The following is an 8435-nucleotide window of genomic DNA, read 5'->3' as shown; positions in this document are numbered from 1 at the left end:
AGGACACAATGACCTGCTAGTTACTGCTACGAATACGTGCTAAAGAAAAGGCGTAATGCACTTATGATGATCAAGTCTGGAAAAATCTCACCGATTTAAGGTCAGTACAAATTAAAGTGTGTTTGCTGTTGAGGAAATACCCTCAGCTGGCAGTTGCAATATTCTCAGATTTTTGCTCTTATTTCACCAAAAGTGCAGTGTATCTAATAGGAAACTGCAAGTCTGTGTGTGTCAGCAGTTACAGCTCAAAATTATTTCTCACTGAGAGCAGACTGTGAAACCCAGCCAGAACACCATAAGCACATTTTGCAAAAGCAGTGAATTTCGTCACAAAGTACAGGCTAGAAGAAGAAAATGAAAAAAAAAAAAAAAAAAAAAAAACAATCAAATCATCCAGCTCAAATAGACTACCTTATGTAAAGCTGGATCTGAATTTAGAGCAGCCCAGGGAAGCCTCCCTCAATCCAGAGAAGATATTCATTACAGCAACAAACTCCCATGTCAGCAGAACAGCTACAAAGAGAAGGCGGCAATCTCTGGTGGATCTGATTTCATGCTTCAAGTTGCATTTCCCAGCTTGGAAAATCCATTTTATCCCAGCCCCCCACTCTTATTTTTCCCATTGTCCCACACAGCTTTCCCCCATCTCAAATAAACCCAAAACGTGACTGTGTGAAGTTGGTAACTCACAGGTGGATGGACATCTGCTCTATTAGATACTAAGAGAGAGGATATTGAGTTTCATTTTCAGACGAGAGCTGGCTTCTCCAGAGAGAGGATCCCCTTAATGTGTGTTCATTCTCAGGAAAAATACCCAGCCCTGAAAAACGAGGGTTGTACTCCAGTGTCAGAGAGCTGTGCAGCTGTGACTCTAGTTTGAGGTGGATAATAGCAAGTTAATGAGCATGAGGAGCCGCAGACCTGCAGGATGCAGCCTTTATATTCTCTGTCACTTCAATTTCCCCAGTGTTATTTTAAGGCCATTTTGTGTTGGTTGCTTCAGGATCCTTTAAGGGTTATTATTGTTGAATTCCTTGAGCGCACGCTACAGCTGCTTGTAATACTCCATACCTGTAGACTGACTTTTGACATGAATTTAATTATCTTTATTTTAAAGCATATTCCATCCAACCATTTCCACTTTCAATATTATGTGCAGCAATAAAACATGCCATTCAAAACTGCAATGAAAAAAAAATAAATCATCCCTTAGTTTTCCATTGTGTCACAGCAGCTGAGAGCAACAAGACAAAGAAAATCATGGAGTCAGGCCTTTGGAGCAAATTGAAAATAAAATATCACTATCCTCTTTCTAATGAGCGGTCACATAGGCATAAAGCATCAAAGCACCTGCACACATGCACAAATTATACTGCAGACATGTGGGAGACAGTGACCAGAAGGGAGAATGAGGTAATGGTGAAAAAGCTTTGAGTGAGGAACGGCTCCTCTAACGAGAGCTATTGACGTTCTCTGATGATGAGAGACAGGAGACGCAGCTGGGCAAGTAAGAGAATGATGATTGTTATTAAAAGTTAAAATTTAATATTATGGTACAAAATTGGACAGCTTGGACAAGGGGGAAAGTAGAAGTTTATCATACAAAAATAGAAAATGATCACATTTCACAATGAAGACAAAAGCTGGTGGTCAGACTGTGAGAATTCAATTATAGAGCAATCAATAAAATAGAAACAACTACAGAGATGGGAAATCTCTGAGAAAATGAGAGGGACGGGACAGAGCGCATGGATTGCAGCGAATCAATTTTATTTAATTACAAAAGTATTACTGCTTATCAAAACTTAATGTACACACTGGGGCTTATTTTTTCCTAAATCTAATGTTTTTTGAAGCTATCAGTCTCATTGTGGCTTTGTGTTGCTGTGTTCTGTCAGTTCAGACTGAAATTTCACTTCTAATTCCTTTAATTACACATAACATTACTACCAAATGTCAGACTCGTACTGAACTTTATATTACAGAGTCCGCAAGGATTTGGTGAAGCAGTGAAAAGTGCACATGGAAAACCTTTATCCACAGCATGCTTTATTAAGGGTATGTTTTTTACATGCATACTACCAGCCTCACATCTGAGCGCTAGGAGACTGGTTTTAAAGAAATTACTATACATATAGTTACTCTTATGCCAGTTTTCAGAGAATGAAGAATAAACAGAAATTTTGTACTTAAAGATGAATAGAGGAGTTTATTTCCAATAAACCAGGAAGTAAAAACAAGCAAATGAACCCTCGGGGGCACTCGGCATGTTTGATGTTGAAATCTCAGTTTCTTCCTATTTATTTTGCAGGAGAGCATGGCATGGCAATATAAACACGGGACTTTCTGGGGATGTCAAAAAAGACAACAGAGAAAAAAGGCATTCTCAGCATTAAGGCATTTACTTGCCGTAATCTATAATTTGTGGAACTGAAAGGACTTTTCACTGTTGAAGCTCTGTTGGGAGCTGTCACAATTCACAGCTTGATAGACGTACATCTGTTTGCAACCCGAGAGAGACGAAAATCCTCCACTTCTGCATTGCTTACTAAAATATTACACTTAAAAAGGTATACTTTTACCTTTGACAAAAACTTTATCTGATCTTGATCAGGTAATGACACCCTGTCATGAAGGTTGATCCTGCCTGAGTCATTTTTCATGAAGTGTCGCTCCGGAGCCGTGATCCATCAGCTCACTCCGTCTCAGTCCGACACGCAGAGCTGCTGAAACCAAAGAGTAATTGACTGGAACTCAAGCCAACAGATGCAGGACGGTCCCTGAAGATCGGCTGCCAGTCAGGCTTTTAAACACATTACCATTGATTTTTCAGCCTGCTGTTGTCATCACATACTGTACAGGCTAAACGTCAGAGAGCTACACTGAATGGAGCTACTTTACCCTGAACTTAAGCAGTTGTTTCATGTAAGATTAGAAAGAGCATTCATTTGAAAGCAATGCCTGTGTCTTGAAGTCAAATAAATAAATTATGGTGCTTTAAATATCAGTAAATAGTTGATTTCTGTGGTTGGGATTTCTTTATGTGTGAAACAGGAAATCAGATTTTTCCATTCAGTTTCATCTGCTTTGTCCATTTGGACACAACCCCGTTTATTACGACTAAATGCAACCATTTTTTAATTTTGATGGATTATTTCCAGCTAGCTTGCTCACTTCAGAGACATATACTGAATGTTTCCTTTAAAGCCACTGATATAATTTACTCTTGGAAACACAAGTGAAGCAACATGTTAAAGTCCTATATGTCCTGAACTTCATTTTAGATACTCATTACTCACTAGAAAGGCAATAAGCTTCAGCAGCTCCGCATAAATATCCATTAAATAGCCACTCCAGCCCTTTCAAAAGATCTATAAGAGGAACTTACCTCTCTTTTATATCTGGCTTTTTTCTACCTTGAAGTACTGATTTTTCAATGATAAACTGGAAATTTGGATTAAATACACTATGCAGATGAGAATGAAAGGCACTGATATGAAATGTACTTCAGTGGAGAAAGGCTGAAGGGTTGGGCCTTTTCTTCCAATGTTTCAACATTTTTCCAACATAATGCTGAGAATCAGCTGAAAGAAACAGTGTCATATTGTTGCTTAATGCTGTTGCCATGAAAATCAAGAATCTTAAACAAGTAAAAGATGTTTGATCCCCTTGAGCTTTTATTGCACCAAACAGCCCAGATTGCACTGACTCCCATTCGAGCCATTTTTAACAACAATAATTATCTGAAATAATCTTTGTAGATGGTAAATATCAATAATGGAATCATAAGCAGTCCTTCAAACTTTTGAAACAGTTCAATTAAGATATAAAGTGTTACTTTTCTAAATTCCTATAGCAGTTAGCTCTGCTGCAGTGTTAATGCTAGCTTGTACCCCAATAAAACAAAACACATTTGATTATTAGCTCTGCTGTTTTTCCTCTAACTCTGCCACTGAGAGCTTTTGTTTTCTGAAGATATGTAATGCTATTTTGATGATTGTCTGAATTGGTGATGAGCCACATTGCTATTCGCGTTCGATACCCAAAGGGTAAGCTGTAACCATGAAGGGTCCTTATTTCCTGGGGTAATGCTAATAAAAAGATTGAATTATCCATTTCTAGTTTAAGAAGGTTGGTAGCTGTGAAGAAGCTAGAAACAGAATAAGCATCTTGTGGTTTGATACACTAAAACCACAAAAGGGATTATCTTCAGATGTGGCCAAATTCATATTTACAAATAATATGGATATTTGTGGGAAATGAAATATCCTAAATATTGTGTGTTTGTTTCAAATCTATATATTTTTTTGCATTTTCGTGATTAAAACGTTTTCAAAGAAGCTCTGTAAACTCTCCGCAGTTTGTGTGTAATTCATTCCCACTGTCAGTCAGCAGCGTTGGCCCAAACAGAGATGCACCTGCATAAACAAAGCTCCATGCAGACAGTGAGAACACCACAGGGTGTCTTTATACTGCCTCAAATGACGGGCTCTGAACTAAACTTAGAAGCACACTTGTGGCCAAACAAAAGGGACATATAAATAGAAAAACTGCGTGTCCCTGTGTGTAAATAAAGAAAGAGACTGGGCAGCTTGGCTTCCTGTAGAAATCCAGATGGAGTTTGGTTTGAAAAATAGCTTCTTGCTGCTATGCAAATTTAAAGTAAAGCTACAGAGAAAAGTATCCAGTTGATGAGGGAACAAAACAAAGAAGACACGATGTACATAAAGGTAATATTACAACAATGCAACCACACAATACCAAGTCCAGCTCCAGCTTCTGAGTCCAAGTCCAGCTCCAAAGTGTCTGTTTTTTTTAAATGTTGTAAAATAATTAAATAAGTGAAAATCAATACAGCATCAGAGCACGTCATGAAAATAAATAAATTACAGGCAGGAAATGGCACAGGATGATTCCTCAGAGGGAAGCCGTAACTTTGCACTCCAACCTGTCAATATTCCCCCGACAATGGAGATCATGTTCACTCCCTCTCCACAAAATCCATTAGACACAGACCTTATCCCAGTCAATCATTTCCCCACACAGCACCAGTCTGTTAATTGATCTGGCAAAGGGAAAAGTAAAGCGTGTGTGTTCAGGAGTTATGGCGTGCATAACGGAATGACAGTCCTGAAGAAATATTTAATCTCTTATAATGTGTTTGCAAACCGGCAGTGAGTGAGTGCTCGCTGTTGTTTGCAGTCCTGTAAGATGCTGTCTAAAACCACTTAGAGGTTTGACTCATTGACTTATTTATCTTTTTGTGTAGCTTTAAGATGTGTGACATGTTTATTTTGTCACATTAAAACCAGAAAGTTTAACATATTATGTTTAAATTTCATATGATAGACCAACACGAAGGAATGCTAAATTGTAAAACGAAATGAAAATGACATAAATGTGGCAAGCATTAGTTGTCAGCCGTACTTAGCAAGTCTGTCTCTGTGAGCTTCGCACATCTACAGTCTGAAATGTTCACCTGTTCCTCTTGTGTAAAATTATTCAGGCTCTGTCAAGTTTATTGCTGAGCACCGGCAAACATAAATTTTCTAGTCAAACAGGTTTATCCTCCTCTATTTAGCTCCATCCATCTTCCTATCAACTCTTATGAGCTTGCAAATACCCACTAAAGAAAAGTATCCCTGCAGCCACAGTCATTTATCACTGTTCAGTCGGCACGTCCACGGTGGATTCATCAGTTTTTCTCCACTTGCAGCTTCTCTCATGATCTCATCTGAACAAAACACCTTTTCTTCTTTCTCTATGCCAAACATTAAACAGAATTTCTTATTATTTTTCTTTCAGCTGTAGTTTTTAGTTGTTGTTTTTTTGCCAGTCTAGCAGATTTTGCCACCTGAGCTGTGAAGATCAGCAGTTCCTCCAGAGCTACCATGGTTACTGAAGCTGCTACTGAGATTAACACATAGGTGGATTTCTGTTTACATTTTTTACTATTGCAGGTTATTGGCTGCACTGGATTTTAATAAGAGATGTCAAAGTAGAAGGGGAAGAAAACAAAAGTGTGAAGTTTGTGATTGCAAGAAAATGGTAAAGCAATTAACGGTGGTAATTAGTTGTAATTGTAATTTTGCAAGGCACAATGGAGCAATGTCTCACTCCTAATCACCAACAACTACCTTGCTTCCTTTCAGTTTTAATTCAAGTTATTTGACACCAAATTCAGAAAAAAATATTTTATTTTTAACCCAACACTACACTACACAATTGTTCAAGATGCTGTGTGCTCAGAGCATAGTTAGCAAAACCATAGTATCTAAACTCCCAAATATTTTTTATAATCAACCTTTATCACACTTTAAACAATTTTAATACAAGGTTTGCTGCAAAATGTTCTTTTACACTTCCACCATCCAACAGCAATGCTGGACAAAAGTCTGTTATTTTTAGAGGCATAAAAATAATGGAACGAATGATTTTAAAAGAGTCCTTTGATTAATTTATCATATAAACTGTTGTACATTTATAAATTAGTTAATATGTTACATTACTAATGATACATTAAGTCTGTTTTTGTATTAAATGATTTTTTTTTTTTTTTTTTTTGCATAATGTGGACTCCAGTAAGAGTAGCCACTGTCATGGCGATGGTTAATGGGGATCCTAATAAACAAACGATACAGCCTGCGGTCATGTCAAACGCCAGGCTTGGCAAGAAAAGAGAAAACCCTCGATCAAGACCACTTTAAAGCTGTAGCTGCAAAGAAGTGTGGCTCTGCACAGTACATAGAGAAAATGGTCACACTTCACAAATCCCAAAGAAAACACTTTGATCCAAATCCAGCAGGTACAAACAGCCATCCTACGTTTCCAAGGGGACCTGGAGAAGCTGAAGAAACCTCAGGAGGATGACAGCAGGGATTTCTTTTTTTTTTTTTGTCACCAGGAGGTAAATGAAAGCAGAGGTGATTTTTGTATTGCTCTGCTTCTCATCCACTAAAGGGATTACGGGACTGATCAAGGCTGCAGTGTATGTGATAAGAGTCAAAAACAAGAAGAAAAATATGAGTCACACTCTCTAATCTCTTCCCCTCCATCCTCACCCGTGGAGTTTAAGCCTCCTTCTTTGCTTTTACACACATGTCCCCCTCAAAGAAATAAGGAGCTTAAATGATGCAGCACTTTCTTCCCGTTCCTAAGTGCCTGTGCCTCTGGCCTGCAGGCTGCTTTTTTGTACATTTCTTTGTTTATAAGATATTTATGTGGCAGGATCAAAGTAAGGGTCCAAGCCAGGAGCTTGTATCAAATATAAATAAAAAGGACACAATGATTTATGCGCGATATTTCATATCAATTCCTAATTAAGACTGAGAAAAGTTATTGACTCTTCATAAATTGATGCTCCTTTACCTTTGATGCTGACAGATTTGGAGCAGCATTCCCTGAGCCTCTCATTAGCATGAACATTTGAAAAGCAAAAGCATCCCTAAGAAATTTTAAGATGTAAAAAAATGGAAAAAAAACAAAGTTCCAAACACATTGAAGGATTGCAAGAACAAATGCTACAACACCAACATGCTACTATGTAGCAAAACTATTTTAAAGGGGGAAAAAAATCACAGATAATCAAATGTTGAATGGCTAAGATTCTTGAAATAAAATATACCCATGAACCCTTCTGATAATCATGTTTTAACCAATTCCTTTTGGCTGGCTGAATGGGAGTGAAAGTACTGAAGTGGCCAATATGACTAAGAAAGTACGAAATAACTTCAGTCGACAGTGAGTACACTAACTTTATATGTATCCTACATATTTTATATAATACTCTAGCAAAAAGTAATTTAAAATGTTGAAGATGGAAAAGCGATTCATGGTTTTCTTTTTTTTTTTTTTTTTTTTTACAAATATAATTCTGAAGTCTGGCATTCATTTCCATTCAGTCCTCTTTCCTCAGATATCCTTACATAAATTGTAGTGAGATAAACTACGTTTTAAATATCACCCAAAATTCATCATTTGGAAATGGAAAATGTCATGCACAAATGCAAGCCAAGACACTGGCCTCCATGTAGTGTTGAGACTCCAACCAGGCAAGAAAAACAATCAGTCAAGAGGCTCCAAAAGACCATGAGAGAGCTGCAGTGACAACACATATTTTTGTTGCTTATATGGAAAAAAAACTACATGTGAGGTTGAAAACTGACCGTGCACACCAATAAAAGTATGAACCATGGTGATGGCAGAATCATGCTGTGGGGATCATCTTCTATTAGGACAAGTTCAAAGACACAGTCAGAGCTATAGTAAAATGTACATCAAATAATATTCATGAATTAGTCAAAGTCCAAATTAATGTGCATAGATGCTCTCCATCCAATTTGACTGAACTTGAGCTATTTCACAAAAAAGAATGGAAAAAACTTCCCCCCTCCAGATGAGCAAAGCTACTAAACCTATAACCCAAAACTACCTGC

The sequence above is a fragment of the Poecilia mexicana genome, unplaced genomic scaffold (genome assembly GCF_051168715.1).
Source record: "Poecilia mexicana isolate PSO_F unplaced genomic scaffold, ASM5116871v1 scaffold_5, whole genome shotgun sequence".
In the NCBI taxonomy this organism is placed as follows: domain Eukaryota; kingdom Metazoa; phylum Chordata; class Actinopteri; order Cyprinodontiformes; family Poeciliidae; genus Poecilia; species Poecilia mexicana.
This window is presented reverse-complemented; position numbering follows the sequence as displayed.